Consider the following 16,830-nt stretch of genomic DNA (forward strand, 5'->3'; position numbering starts at 1 on the left):
ACAAACATCCAACAAAACATTCGCATTTATAATATTAGTTAAATTGTTGTACAAAAAACCAGTTCTATTGAAGTGAGCTTAGTTTGTATACATTTGGTTATCAACGCAATACAGACCCGAAGTTGAAATAAATCAACGTTGTGATGCCATTTTTATTTGTCGACCTTTCACTAGCTTTTCGTATTCCCCACCGTTATTTGTAACGTTTTTGTCACGTCGTGTTTATACAGATTTTTCATTGAATGGCAACGTGAAAACTTTATTATTTATGACTTTAATGGAATTTAAATCTTATTGAATTGTTGAATAAATTAAACTTGCTTAACAAATAGAAATTCAATGACATTTTATAAAATATGTCAAGCAAATTTTACGTTACAGAAGGTCATGATGGCGCGGAAACACCTACAATGAAAAAAAAAGGTGAAAACGTCCATGTAATAATATAGCTTTTTCACGCCATTCATCTATATCTATATATATAAAAGAAAGTCGTGTTAGTTACACTATTTATAACTCAAGATCGGTCGAACTGATTTAGCTGAAAATTGATAGGGCTTAGAACTAGGAGACGGACATAGGAACTTTTTTATCTTGTGTGCATCTTTTTTATTCCGCGCGGACGGAGTCGCGGGTGAAAGCTAGTGCTCAAATAAAATAATAATAATTAGTAGCCTAAGTGTTCTTCCGGACTATATTCTACATCCATGCCAAATTTCATTGAGATCCTTTGAGCTGTTCTGAAGATAACTTCTATCAAACGTCCATCCATTCATCCACCTACTACTATCTACTCTCGCATTTATAATTTTGGTACAATTTAAAAATTAATTATTCCTTTAAAATCCTATTTTATAACTCAAACCGTACGAAATCTATATTACGTTTTAGTTGTTTTGTTTCGAGATTTAAATCTTCATTAATATTTCTTACTGAAGTTGTTTTAATTAACGCAATATTAATTAGTACGGCTTACTAAAAATTTGTTTTAATATTGAGGATTAGTTTAAATTCGTCTTGACCCAGTTTCGTTTAATTCGAGCGTAATATTTAAAAATTGAAATTGTAATTCTCCAAGTCTGTAAAGTTGTTGGATTTTGTATTTGTTTTGCCGACAGTTTCCATGATCGAAACACGTACAAAAATACGCTGTTCTCTCTCATTCGTGTTGAAAAAGTTAATAATGATAAGTTTATTTATTGATTGTTAATTTTATTTTCAAACTAGCTGTCGCCCGCGATTCCGTCCGCATGGAATTAAAAAAAAACGTAATAAGTAGCCTTATGTGTTCTTCCAAATTTCCATTTAGGCGTTCACATCTTCTTATCTATATATATAAAAGAAAGTCGTGTTAGTTACACTATTTATAACTCAAGAACGGTCGAATCGATTTGACTGAAAATTGGTGGGCAGGTAGCTTAGAACCAGGAAACGGACATAGGATAATTTTTACCCCGTTTTCTATTTTTTTATACCGCGCGGACGGAGTCGCGGGTAAAAGCAAGTTTAAAATATTTGTACGTTTAAAAAGTACTTTGTTTCATCGTTACTAAATGTTTATAGTAAAAAATAAACATATTTAGAAACAGCAATGCATAAAACAAACATTTTAAGAAGTTACCTGGCGACTTTAAGTTTAGATCCGCCTTTAGTCGAATGCTTTTCAAAGTGTGATTTCGTATTCAAACTCGGATATTTACATGGTATAATGTTGTGAAAGCTTACTCTGATAAAGGGTATTTGAAAGTATAAAGTTCTTCTAAAAGTGGTCCATGTGTCCACCGGCAATGCAAGGGGTAAATGAATTTGAAGACATGAAACATTAGCTTGATCGGATTTTGAAGTGAAGTGTCAGTATTGGTTTATTGGTTTAAAATGTATAACTTAATCTACTAAGGCTTAACCCCTTCCATGGAAACATACATGATCATCATCAACCCACTATATGTTCCCATTGAGGAGACCCTATCCTGAGTTAGAGGTGACTAGGCCATAGTCAACCACGTTGGCCAAGTGCGTGTTGACTTCACATATATCTTTGAATTTAATCGCAAATATGTGCGTGTTGCATCACGATGTTTCCTTTACTGTAAGAACGTCGGATAAATGTACATATATATTATATACTGTACCTGTTAGTTCACTTACCCCTACCATTTTCATTAATTTTTTCCAGTTATTAAGTTGTTTTCGAGATTACTTAGTAGGGGTTGTAACATTGTGACTATCCACTTACCGGTCTTTTGATTATATCTTTTTTTTTTTGTTTCTGGTTGCGGATGGAATTATAATGATCCGGTATAAAAAAGCTCGCGGCACTTAATCGCCTTGTCGTGAAAATTTTCAAGGAGTCTTTTGTCTGCATTACTTTGTTGTGTTCAATGCTTAGAGTACTAAAAGCTTTCAAGCTTTATTATACATTTTATATATACTGTTTGTAATATATAATAGTAATGTAATTTGCTGAAACATACATGCAGTCTTTATCTTTTATAAAATTGAGATAGACTATTTTGTACTGGTGTTTCGGAGGCGTTTATTCAATGTGACAAGTTCCTTGTAGGATTGTAGCTGTTCTGTACATTTGTTTTTTTTTTTTAAATATTATAAGGTGACAGACAAGCAATCGGCCAGTTAAATTCACCAAAATAGTGAATCGATCGCTGCCCATAGACATTCGTATTTGCAGATAAGTGGTCTACCTTTAATCGACATAAGCGGGAACGCACAGAAAGATGTTTGTCCTTAATCTGCGTCCATTTCCATCCCTTTCTTACAAGAAAAGAGTGGACCAAAATTAAGCCTGTACGCATCAAACTGTACATGGAATTATGTCAACTTGGCGTGTCTTCTGTGTGGTCGTAGTTCACCGGGCGAGCCAACCCATACGAACAACAGTTGTTGATGCTAGCTCTACTGTTAAATTACCTTTAACTGAGTATTAATTGGAACGAAGTTCCTTATCGCGCGTTGTGAAAGGGGGCTAGACGGAAAAAATTCTTACGAAAAGTTGTCACGACACTTTTTGCTATAGTAACCATGGCAACGACGTGACAATATATAATGAAAATTCATAGAAATAAAATGTACTTCTTGTGAAGACTTAAGTTTTTTATTCATAGAATAAACATTGGTTCCTTCACTAATTAATAGAAAGGAACTTCGTTCCATCCCTGGTGTCCCTTGTCACCTCTCAAGTTTTTTTTTTTTTTTTTGAAACAGCCACCACCACTAACCACGAAAACAGGGCCTTTCACCGGACCAAATAAATTTGGCGTACTGTAAATTTTGGTAGATTTTGATGCTCCTACTATCGATATCTCTAATCGAGTTACTTTGTCTATATGTTCATGATAATAAGAACATGTTAGTACTAATATAAACGCATTAGATGACATAGTTAAGCTATATCCGTGTTCATTGTTGACGTTAACTCTGTTAGCAGTTAATTGATACGTATTGTGACGTCTACACCATTATTATAGCAGGTCGTAATTATACGGAGAATGCATTAGTGTTGTGAATGTAGTTAATTTACATAGATGTTAATATTTATTGTATACGATTTCAATTTAATGTCATTATATTATGAGCTGACTGGCTGTCACTTGTAACTACGTCCGTGCGGAATTAGAAAAAAAAACTTAATTAGTAGCCTACGTGTTCTTTCAGATTGTGTTCTACATCTGTGGCAAATTTCATCTAGAATCATGAAGCCGTTCTGGAGATACCTTGTAACAAACATCTATCCATTTAAATTTTCGCATCTATCTATATATATATAAAAGAAACTCGTGTTAGTTACACTATTTATAACTCAAGATCAGTCGAACTGATTTAGCTGACAATTGATGGGGAGGTAGCTTAGAACTAGGAGACGGACATAGGAACTTTTTTATCTTGCGTGCATTTTTTTTTATTCCGCGCGAACGGAGTCGCGGGTAAAAGCTAGTTTATAATATTAGTAAGATGAGTATGTATAAATTAATAATATGTATCAAATAAATTTGATCTGTTAAAAAATTAATAGAAAAGTAAATTCATATTTGAGTATATAATTTACATGTGAGCATTTATTTAATTTTTAGATTAAATATCAGTTTTAACTAAAAATATTTTAATAAATTCTTGCCGACTTTCCTTTCGGAAAAGAGACATTTGACGTCGAATGATCTGATTATTCAGATTGTAATCATTTTTTTTTTTTCAAAAATCTCTAGTAGTGTCATCCTTTTCCCTCTCATCTTTGAAAATACTGAATTAACAATATGTTTTTGTAAAAGTCTTTGAGCAGTGTAAACTCCCGCTAGTGTTCACAATTTTTTAGACACAGTCGCACAGCTAAGAGTATTAACACGTCACTAAATCTCTGGACGCAGGAAATCCGCTGTTAGACTGATACCTTAGGGCACAGACACACTAGATATGTCAGTAATATAACCAAAAAATTCAAAAACTATGTCAGATCAAAGTCGGTCATAAAAAAACAAAGACAATTGAGAACTTTTCTTACTTTTGCAAGTTAGTTAAAAAGAAATTTCAATAATTTTGTTACTGTAGAATAATTGAGGAGAAATATCTTGTACCACGAACCTTTTAATCTTACTTCTTACTAATATTATAAATGCGAAACTTTGGATGGATGTTTGTTTGAAGATATCTCCAGAACGGTTCAACGGATCTCAATGAAATGTGGCATTGATGTAGAACATAGTCTGGAAGAACAAATAGGCTACTTCTTAAGTTTTTTTTTTTAAATTCAGTGTAACGAATCTGTACGCAACTTAGTCTTGATGTACACAAATAGATCTGTTACAAACATTAGCAGTCACTTAGCATTGTCTCTAATGTGTCCACATCCTTATTAGGGCGGAACACATTGGGGTAAATTTATGCGACCGCAACGCTTCCCGAATATCCGGCTCAGGATACGGTCAGTGCAGGTGATGTTAACTAAAGGTACATTTATGATACCCTAGTACTTAAAATATTCTTCGAAACATGTTATAAAGTGTACCACATCAATCTTATGAATGCCTGGTACTTAAAATTTTCATTATACTTTATAAATAATTAAAACTGTCTTTCAGAGTATATTTATAAAAAAATATATAATAAGCTGCCTATAGACATCTGCAATTGCGAATCCCTTCCTTGTGAGGAAAGGGTGGGAAGGGAAAAGGGACTAATTAGACTTCCTGCACGCACTGTCTTCAGACAAAATGCGGAATTACTTCCACTTCACGTGTGGTCGTGGTCTCGTGGTATTGCACCTGGCGAATCGACCTATTTGTGAAAAAATTGTTTTTGCGGGCTGTACCACTGTTAAAATTATAGTTAGTATTACATTTTTAACTAAAAAATTAGTAAAGTTTAAATTATCTTTTACAAAAAAATCGCTAACGATTCCACCTGTTTCCATAAAACTTTGCGTTAATCCAGAGTGAGTTCAAAGTTGAACCATCAGTCAGAGTTAATGTTAACTAGGTGTGGAGGATGCAGTTACTGTGAAAGTTTCGATTAAACAGTTTTCACAATGTGTGGTGAGGTGTTTATGTTGAAGTAAAAATGCATAACGTAACTTGAATTACTTTTGAATTATTTTTCACGCTTAAACTTGCAATAGACTTGAATTGTTTTGTAAAAAGTATTTCTTAAAGATATTGTTTATTTACATATCTCCAATATGCGTTCCTAAATTACTATGTTTTGATAAATATTTGATATAGCTTTTACCCGCGACTCCGTCCGCGCGGAATAAAAAATAGAAAACCGGATAAAAATTATCCTATGTCTGTTTCCTGGTTCTAAGCTACCTGCCCACCAATTTTCAGTCAAATCGATTCAGCCGTTCTTGAGTTATAAATAGTGTAACTAACACGACTTTCTTTTATATATATAGATGATGTTGTAGGGACGTCAGAGACAGATTCTCCACCTTAGGATCTCCTGCCTCAATGACCACATACTGTTAAGCCAGTAAATAAAAAAAATTAGTAAGTGTTAAACAAAAAAAATTGATTATAATGCAAATTAAAAAATGTATTTGAATTTACTTTTGTAATTTAGTGCAAGGAATATGTGCAAAATAGTACGTACCAAGAATCTGTAGATGTCATTTAATCTAATTTAAAAAAATGTGATTTCAAAATTTATTACGTATAATGTTTTTGTTGTTCGTATGTTTGTATGGTATCAGGTGAGAACAAAGCTCGTGTTTCCCTTATGGTATATCACGCGAGGATATTTATGAGGGGCGTGCAACGTGCAAACGAGTGTGTAATACGTCACAATTTATATTGCTTACGTCACTGCTACTTATATCAAAGTGATGTACTCGAATGTTCCAGTCTGTTTGGATATACCACATATATATTTTTTTTAATTTGCATTATAATCATACCATCTGGACGGCTGGCATTCCACAACAGTGCGGTTCTCGCGAAATTTCTTGCCGCGCACGGCCGCGTTGTGGAATGGTCTGTCCTCGGCGGTATTTCCAAACCAGTACAACTTAGGGTCCTTCAAGAAGCGAGCATATATCTTTCTTAAAGGCCGGCAACGCATTGCAACTGCAATTCTTCTAGTGTTGCGGATGTCCATAGGCGTCGATGATCACTTCAGTGTTCGCGCCGATCGTTTGCCCCCTTCTCTTATAAAAAAAATATGTGTTATGATGGTAATGTTTTGTATGTTGCTAGTGTTGTTACCTTGAGAATTCACAGTTAATCAATTATGTTGAGTGCTGAATAACGTATATGAAATCTTTGGTGGACATAGATTTAACGGTGTGTTTTTTTATGAGAGAAGCGGGCAAACGAGCAGCGGGAACACCAAGGTGTTCATCGACGCCCATGAACATTTGCAATACTAGAGGAATCACAGATGCGTTGCCGGCCTTTGAGATGATTATACGCTCGCTTCTTGGCTTCTCGTCCGTCCTTCGTCCTCCTCGTGTCTTCTCCGTTTATTAAAGGTAGACAACGCATCTGTATTTGCGGATGTGTAAGGGTAACGTTGGGTAACGTAGTCGCCTCGCTATTTCGGCGAATTCAGGTCGTTGATTGCTCGTTTGCCACTTTTTAATGTAAAAATAAAAATTATACCATAGAGTTGGCATACCGGCCATTCAGAACCTTTGCCTTTTTTGATTAAGAAAAAGATAGGACAAATAGAGCGCGGCAACTTGAGGAGTTAACAACGTGATGTCATCGCGAAGTTCAATGAAATACTTATGTATTGATGTATAATATAGTTATTGCATGTAGCTGAGATGCGTATGCTAAGATGAATGTGTGGTGTGACAAGAAAAGATAAAGTTACGAATGTGCATATCAGAGGAAGTTTGAAAGTAGCGCCAGTCATCGAGAAATTGAGGAGCATAAGGTTAACTTGGTAGATATGTTATATGGAGGAATGATGGTAATGAGATTGAATGTGGATGGCTATAAAGGTAGAGGAAGACCAAAGAAAGTATGGATTGATTGTGTGAAAGAGGATATGCGTAAGAAGGGGGTAAATTAAGATATGACGGCTGATGAAGAGTAGTACATACTGTGCCGACCCTCCATAGGGATAAGAGCAGGTTGATGATGATGATGATGATGGTTACTGAAATAATAAGCCTTGAAATAATTTATTACGGTGTTTTGAAATGTAATGTGTTATTTATTTTTTAACAAAGTAGCTTTTCCAATACTGATTTTCTATCCACTATTCGTTAATTGCAAGTAACTTTATTTATCCGCACTTATCCGGATTTGTGGCGTACACTTTTGACCGGGCGATGTATTGGCGACCGGGTAATCGGATTTCCGACACCGACGGGAAAGGGTGTTCTGATTTAGTCAACTGAACTATTGGATGCGGTCAAGAGCTTCGGATTTATGTATGTTTGAGTGTGGAATTTAGAACTATTGTGTTTAGTATTTTACTTTGATTTGAGGTTTATCTTACTAATATTATAAATGCGAATGTTTAGATGGATGAATGGATGGATGTTTGAAAGTATCTCCGGAACGGGTCAATGGATCTTGATGAAATTTGGCACATGTGTATGATATAGTCTGGAAGAACACATAGGCTTCTTATTACGTTTTTTTTTTAAATCCGTGCGGACGGAGTCACGGGCTACACCTAGTCTATCTATAACTCTGTATATGATAACATTAATTTAAAATATATGAAGGAACTAGCTGTCGCCCGCGACTCTGTTCGCACGGAATTAAAAAAACTTAATTAGTAGTCTAATATGTGTTCTTCCATCCATCTAAACATTCGAATTTAAGATTGTGAACATTAATTTATTATAAACTGTGACGGTTTGATTTTTTTTACTTTTGTTAAATTACTTTTAGTTTTTCTTTATGTTGTTTTACAAAGAATTTGTAGATTAACTCTTTTATATCACGAGTAGCAAATATAACCAACCCCACGAACAGATGAAGCAAATATCATATTGGCACAAAGCCAACGAGTTTGACCGCGGTTTTTGTCGATGTACTTAGTTAGTGTATTGAATTGTCTCAATTTGTGTTCCTTTTTTTACACTCGCTAAATGTTTTAAAATATTTTTTTTTATTGTTCATGAAAATATTTGAAAGGATAATTATTAATAACCTAAGGCCTAAAATAGAGTTGTAACTGTCTTGTATGTTTAAGGCGGAAATAACCGCGAACGAAGAAGGAAGGAGCGTCGGTGACTTAGGAGTTAAGCACTTGACTTGCAATCTGCAGGACCTGGGTTCGAATCTCGCCATGTACCGATGTGTTTTTAGATTTCCGATTTATATATGTACATTTATCCGACGTTCTTACGGTGAAGGAAAACATCGTAATGCAACCTGCATATATATGAGAAGAAATTCAATGATATGTGTGAAGTCAACCAAATCGCACTGGGCGAGCGAGGTTGCATATGGCCTAGTCACCCCTAACTTAGAGTAGGCTCCGAGACTCTCAGTGGGGACGTATAGTGCGCTGATGATGATGAACCGCGAATATCGCTTCTTACCGGGCCAGATAAATTAGTGTGACTATAAAGATGTATATTAAAAGACGTTTCAATGAAATGGAATATAAACGTCTTCCATCGTATAATTAAAGTGGACGTACGGATAGACATACTAATGCATTTTATAACACGATATTTTAATTGCGCAGTGCATTAGGAGATTTGCATCAGATGCAGGCGTTACCGATGACCTGGATTTCTACGGAATGCATGTTCACTTGGCTCTGTCTAAATATGTGTATTTGATAATCACGTGACCTATTTTGTGATTCAAATGATTTTGCTAAACGTGTTGCGATAGGTAAATTTAGTCCCCTTTCCATTCCATTTTTATAATAAGGAAAGGATGGGAAGGGGTAGGGGATTTGATGAAGGAGCTGAGACATAGGAAAGGCAGATGTTCTCTTTCTGTGCGTCTCCTCCTCCGCCGATTTAATATAAACAAAGCATTTATTGTCTGTCATGTTTGATTTATTATTCATAATTTAATTTGTCTTGAATATTCTCCACATCTGTCCAAATTTTTCCATGTCTCCATTTAATTTGGAATCCAATGAATGTGTTAAAGTTGGCAACGTTTTGATAATTGTGACAGTGAGTTTAAAAGTTTCGAGATTAGACATCTAAAGTTTGTTATTAAGAAGTTGAGAATTCATCATCATCAGCTCACTATACGACCCCACCGAGGGGCTCGGAGCGTACCCCAAGTTAAGGGTGACTAGGCCATAGTCAACCACCCTGACCAAGTGCGGGTTGACTTCACACATCTTTGAATTTCTTCTCAGATATGTGCAGGTTGCATCACAATATGTTCCTTCACCGTTAGAACGTCGGATAAATGTACATATGTAAATCGAGAATCGAAAAACACATTTGTACATGGCGGGATTCGAACCCAGGAACTGCAGATTGCATGTCAAGTGCTTAACCCTTGAGCCACCGACGCTCCATAAGGAGTTGAGGTTTAATTTGTTTCAATTGGAATCTATAAACCAGTGATTGTCAAACTTATTTCTTTCACCGCCCCCTTTGAAAATCAATTATATTTCAGAGCCCCCTAATTTTTATTCAGTCCTAAAACTTAAAAACCACAATTTCATTACTTTAATTAATTTCAATGCCCCCCTATTTTTTGGGCCTCTTATCGTCCCCTCCTAGGTTTCAAACGCCTCCAGGGGGGCGTTATCGCCCACTTTGGGAAACATAAACATAGCTATAAACTTTGCATTTAAAAGTATAAAACTACTATTAATTGAATTCTTATTTCGAATTTTAAATGAAATAAATTATTCTCCATACTCCCATTTGTTCGATTTTTAAAAAAAGAGATCGTTGCCGCGTGTCGAATGTAAATTTCATCCAATAGGTCTGCTCTACCGGTCCGCGTTGTACGTAATTGAATCTGATAACGTTTAATCTCGTCATTCTGCCATTTTATATTGTTGCACTGCCTTTGAAATTATTTTAACACGTTTATAATCATACTAGCTTTTACCCGCGACTCCGTCCGCGCGGAATAAAAAAAAAGCTTAATTAAGTAGCCTATGTGTTCTTCCGGACTATGTTTTACATCTTTGCGAAATTTCATCAAGATCCATTGAGCCGTTCCGGAGATACCTTCAAACAAACATCCATCCATCTATACTTTCGCATATATAAGGAAGATTTTGTGTATACTGTAGTATTTAAGAATGTACATTTTATTCACCTAATTAGTGGGTTGCTTGTTACATTGTTTCTCGGCTTCTAAATTACCCGTTACCTTGAGTATTTTATAATTAACATCACTATATTTATGTCGGAATTTGTAATTTTTCTTCTTGAGTTATAAATAGTGTAACTAATACGACTTTCTTTTATATATATAGATTTAATTTTTTTTATATCAAAAAGTGGCAAACGAGCAAACGGCCATCTGAATTCGCCGAAATAGCGAGGCGACCGTTGCCCATAGACATTCGCGAATGCAGATGCGGTACCTACCTTTAATCAACGGAAAAGAGGACGCACAGAAAGAGGATATTTCCCCTTCCTATGTGTTCCCTCTTCCCCCAAATCCATTTTCCCTTCCCATCCTTTCCTAATAAGAAAAAGTGGAGAAGGGAAAGAAGATTACATTTTATTCTTCGTTACTAATTGTTTTTGTTTTGTTTCAGGTAAGTGGAAAACTTTGGGCTACATTAAATGACTAGATTATTTAGTAAGTAATATTTAAAAAGTTAGAGCTACTAGCTCGCTTACACCTTGGTTAAGCTTTTTACAAATTACTCTAGAGGTCCTAAATCTACGCTGATCGTCGTGAATGTTTGTATGGATGGATTGATTGATGTTTGTTTGAAAGTATCTCTAGAACGGCTCAACAGATCTTGCTGAAATTTATCATAGATATAGATCATAGTCTGGAAGAGCACATAGGCTTACTATGTTTCATTTTGAGTCCGTGCGGACGAAGTCGCGGGCGACAGCTAGTAATATTATAAATGTGAAAATTTGGATGGATTTCTGTTATAAGGTATCTTAGCCGCATGGATCTGGATGGAATTTGGTATAATACAGAACCTACTAATTATGTTTTTTTTTTTTCATTCCTCGCAGACGATGTAGCTAGTTAATAATTCGTTCGTCATACCTATTTTATTTTCGTTCGTATTTGTTGTAGGGTTCGCAATGTAAAATAACATTTTACTCTGCAAGGTTATTAATGACTAGAGCATGAGGGTAGAAAGCAAACTTCCTTTCCTAATTAAATTTACATCAACACATTATCTCGATCGCAGCAATCGTTTAACAACTTTATTGCTATGTTTATAAAGCTCATTATCGTCTGTATTGTGAACTAACTTTGTGAGATTAACCTTAGATTATGTATTAACGCATTGTCTACGATAGTTTGCTATAAAATTGCGGTTATAGGTGTATTAAAGTGATTTAAAATATAAAAACTGCCTTTTGTCTGCGTCTCCCTCCGCACGGAATTTAAAAAAAAAGGTTATATAGCCCAAGTTACTCATTGTTAATGTAGCTTTCGAATAGCAAAAGAATTGTTGAAATCGGTCCAATATACTAGCTCTAGCCCGCGACTCTGTCTGTCTCTAAAAAAAATCTTAAGTAGCCTATGTATTCTTCCGGACTGTGTTCTAATCGGTATCTTCAGAACAGCTCAACGCATCTCGATGAAATTTGGTATAGATGTAAATCATAGTCTGGAAGAACACATAGGTTTCTTATTATGCTTTTTTTAATTCCGAGCGGACCGAGTCGCCTGTAAAAGCTAGTATCATCATCATCATCATCATCATCATCATCATCATCATCAGCTCACTATACGTCCCCACCGAGGGGCTCGGAGCCTACCCCAATTTAGGGGTGACTAGGCCATAGTCAACCACGCTGGCCAAGTGCGGGTTGGTTGACTTTACACATATCATTGAATTTCTTCTCAGATATGTGCAGGTTGCATCACGATGTTTTCCTTCACCGTAAGAACGTCGGATAAATGTACATATGTAAATCGAAAATCGAAAAACACATTGGTACATGGCGGGATTCGAACCCAGGACCTGCAGATTGCAAGTCAAGTGAAAAGCTAGTATAAAAGACATAAATTAAACTTCGTATGTTCTGATGGTATAACATAATCAAACATAGTGTATCGACATTATTAGCAACAAATCCCGTCTCTCAAGCGAGAGTGGCCAAATTAAAACGAATGGTCCTTCCTCTAGCTGACTTTGTAACTTTCTGACTGGGGTTACCATGAGTTTAAATGATTGAGTAGAAAGTTTCACATTTTATGGTTTGGGATTTTTATATGTTGATAAAAATCTTCTTACTCTATGAAACGGTGGTTTCATTTTCTAAATTAAATTAAATTTCATTTTAAATGGTGCCTTAATCTTGTAAACGTCAAATTGTCAAACCCTGTAAACGGCGCGGCGGTTGACATATTTTCTTTCGAAATTCTAATGGCAGCCTTTGTGAACCGTCAGAACAACAAAAAAAAAATGTTTTTCAATATTACCATACAGACACTCTATTTTATTAATATGTATAGATCACGATTTTTAGCTCAAATTGTGCAGTTTGTCTATTTTTTTCGTAACAAGGATGTTTGACTTAATTTTTATTTATCACTTTTAACGTTTGTTGGGATTTCAGTTTTCTATGTTAAATCATGGTCACCGTAGTAACATAGACGATGGCTCGTGTGAGGATTACGCGGCTGATCCCAAGTCCGGCGGACGATCTGTGTTGCTTCCAATACGGATAGAAAGAGACGGTTGTTTATACTCTGTGTTATATCAAAGATTGGATAAGGTATGGACTAGACAGGATATAGATTGTGATTTTTTTTATTAATATGTTAATGTAACTCACTCAACTCTTAACAAAATTGTGACATTTAATTTTTTTTTGTTTAAGTGAAGTAACTAAAAGCCCCCTACTATCATAATTAGAGTCGTTATTTGGACACTAAGGGTGTGCCTTAAGGATGCGGGAATTAGTTGATAGAAATTTTCAATGCAATGTCCTTTTTAGTCGACTTTAAAAATAGTAGGTTCTCAATTCGTCTGTATTTTTTTTTATCTAATAGGTCCGTGTAACTAAAAAGACTAATTTTATAAATTTATGTCAATTTGAAAATATTACATGACAAAGTCTCGTTTTCTCCCCCTCTTAAATACAATTTATTATCTCTGAACAAAGTTAATCCGCCCGATAGCGCATTTGATGGGCGTTTTTAATTAATTCCTTGAATGCTACATTTGCATTTTGTCGATATTGATGTCGCATAAAAAATGGATCAAACTTGATAAAAGATTTTTTTTTCTCCTTTTACAAAGTTAATTGACAGTTTTGAAATTTATAAATTCACAAACTGACGCCCACGAATTCGTCCGAGTGGAATTAAAAGGACTAAGTTAGTAGCCCATATGATAATCTAGAATGGAATCTATTAATTTCTGAAATATTTGGTAATATTGGTTATAACTGTAGTATATACTAATATATTTGTCGCCCGCGACTTCGTCCGCGTGGAATTAAAAATACCGTAAAGTTAGCTTATGTGTTGTTCCAAAATGCGTTCTACATCTGTGCCAAATTTCATCAAGATCCGTTAAGCCTTCCTGGAGATACCGTCAAATAAACATCCATCCATCCATCTAAATATTCGCATTTATAGTATTAGTAAGCTTCTAAATTTTCGTAATTGATCCCTGAAAAATTATGATTACGACAAAAATATATCTCAAATCTTGTAACGTGATTTCACAGACAGAAGTATCAATTATCATCACGTACAAACATACATAGATTTCTATAGATAAAAGTGTTGTAAAAACAGTCTCCCCAACTTAATTTAGCGAGACCGTGTCAATTGAGTTGGCCTAATGCGATCCATTCACGTCTTGACATCCCTTCTCAATAGTTGGATCGAAGATTCCAGATTGTTATATAAATCGACTTCTTTATCTACCCTACAATCTTGGTAGAGAAAACATAGCTTGAATGTGGACTAAAATTGAAATAAATTATAGAACTGTCGCCCCCGGATTATTAGAAAACTTAATTAGTAGCCTATGTGTTCTTCCAAACTATGTTTTACATCTAAGGAAAATTTCAACGACATCCGTTGACCCGTACTGGAGTTACCTTTTAAACATCCATCCAAACATACGAACTTTCGCATTTTTTATTATTAAGATCTAATCAAAGTCTGTAATTTCATATGCAATTTTGCCTATTTTAATTTCATAGGTCTTTTTTATCCTTTGGTTGGGTCATGATCGTAACAGACATAATTTTATATCTTGTTTTTTAAATTAAACTATCTTTTTTTAACAAGTTAGTGTTAGTAGCTACATAGTAGCCATCAAAATTTTTGGATACAATCTTATATAATATCTAAACCCTGTGTTGTGACTGCTGTTTACGCCTGTTATTTGTATGTTCCACTGTTTTTTTTTGTCTGTTATGATATTTGTACCTTTTTAATAACTAAATATATCTTATATATAAAATTCTCGTGTCACGGGGTTCGAACTTGAACTCCTCCGAAACAGCTTGGCCGATTGTTATGAAATTTTATATTCATATTTAGTAGGTCTGAGAATCGGCTACGATCTATTTTTCATACCCCTATTAAGTTTTTTTTTATCTGCACGCGGACGGAATCGCTGGCGACAGCTAGTAGATAATTAAAACCAAACCTCCTGTTATATAAATTGCAAAAATTTACATCAAGATTTGTCATCACTGGTATCTAGTGATTTTATGAATGTGTCAAATGCAACATCTCTGTACATCCCTTCTTTAATACGGTGTAATGATATCGAATACGAAATTCAGATATTAAAATGTATAATGTATGGAAGCAAGTCTCGGCTTCCGTTCTCTAATTGAATCGTAACCATGTGTTGCTTTAATAAAATACGGATTAGCGAACGTGGAATTTCTTGTTCTATCTAATATAGGTATATAAAATTCTCGTGTCACAGTTTTCGTTACCGTACTCCTCCGTAACGGCTTGACCGATTCTCATGAAATTTTGTGAGCATATTCATGTATGTCTGAGAATCGGCCAACATCTATTTTTCATTTTTTTTAAATGCGCGCGGACGGAGTCGCGTGCGACAGCTAGTATTGAATAAATTCCTGTCTGTTTTCAGCAAAAATTTTACACATAGCATCGTTATGAATTTAGCAAAAATATCTTTTAATAATGAAATTTTTTGTAACCCTCAATTAGTCTAAATAAGGTCGTCCTAAAGTAATTTGGTGATCATATTACGGTTGATAAAAATAGCTTATAAAGTTATTAATGTTGGTATTTGATATAGAGTGGTTATATTAATTTGTTGAATGAATATTTTTGGGTATATCCTTCAGTTTTGACGGACAAACGGACATAAGGAACGGGTTAAACGTACACTTATGTTATTTAATAAGAGAGGGATAAAACACTTTTGTTTTTGTACATTGACATTATTTCATACAGTTTTAAATAGTTACACTTTTAGTATATACAGTCAAAATCTGTTATAACGACATCGAAGGGACTACTCATATTGAGTCGTAAAAACCGATAGTTGTAACAACCGGTGACAGGTATTAATAGGAAAGATATGTATATTCATGTAGGAAATTAAACCGCATTTTGTTTACTTCAATACAAACGTATAATATAAAAGGACAATATCATTTTTCCATCATTTTTGTATGCATAAAATCTGTAATTTTAGTTTGTTTGAAACACTTCTGTCGTGCATACACATTTTGTAACTCACGTTGGATTTTAATCAGCGTATCGTCACAATTTCCCTGCATGTGGAACTCTTCATTAAAAAGAACTATCTTTCGTAATACACTAACAGCATTAAGACCGTCAATCAAAGTTGGCACTGTAAATTGTTCTTCTGAGACTTCCTGTTCATTTTCGCACTGACAACAAACTGACTAAAGAGATATGACGAAGCGGGACTTGAGGCTACGGCATGCATTTGCTTTGTTTCTAAGAATTACAAAAGACCCTAAACTTTGTTTACTTTTACGATAATAGCCATTGACTATTATACTGTGCCAGATGTGGATACTGTTACCTATTCAAATTGTTTACAATACAGCTGAGCCGGTCGTTCTACAGATATAATTCTCCGAAAACATTAACCAAATGTGGTCGCTTAATGCGGTATGTCGTAGTAAACAATGTCGTAAAAACCAATGTTTTCGATAAAGCGGTCATATAACATTCAGCCAGGACCTTTGATTTTGGTCATTTTAACCGGTATGTTGTTCTAAACGATGTCGCCATAAAC

The 16,830-nt window shown here is 34.8% G+C and overlaps 1 protein-coding gene across 4 annotated transcripts in view; it reads left to right on the forward strand.

The window, feature by feature from the left end:
• The window catches only part of LOC106711065 (heterogeneous nuclear ribonucleoprotein L), a 264,080-nt gene that overhangs the window by 154,573 nt on the left and 92,677 nt on the right, over nt 1–16,830 (forward strand). The gene's annotated exons all lie outside the window — the stretch shown is intronic.

Source organism: Papilio machaon, chromosome 27 (assembly GCF_912999745.1).
Source record: "Papilio machaon chromosome 27, ilPapMach1.1, whole genome shotgun sequence".
Classification (NCBI taxonomy): domain Eukaryota; kingdom Metazoa; phylum Arthropoda; class Insecta; order Lepidoptera; family Papilionidae; genus Papilio; species Papilio machaon.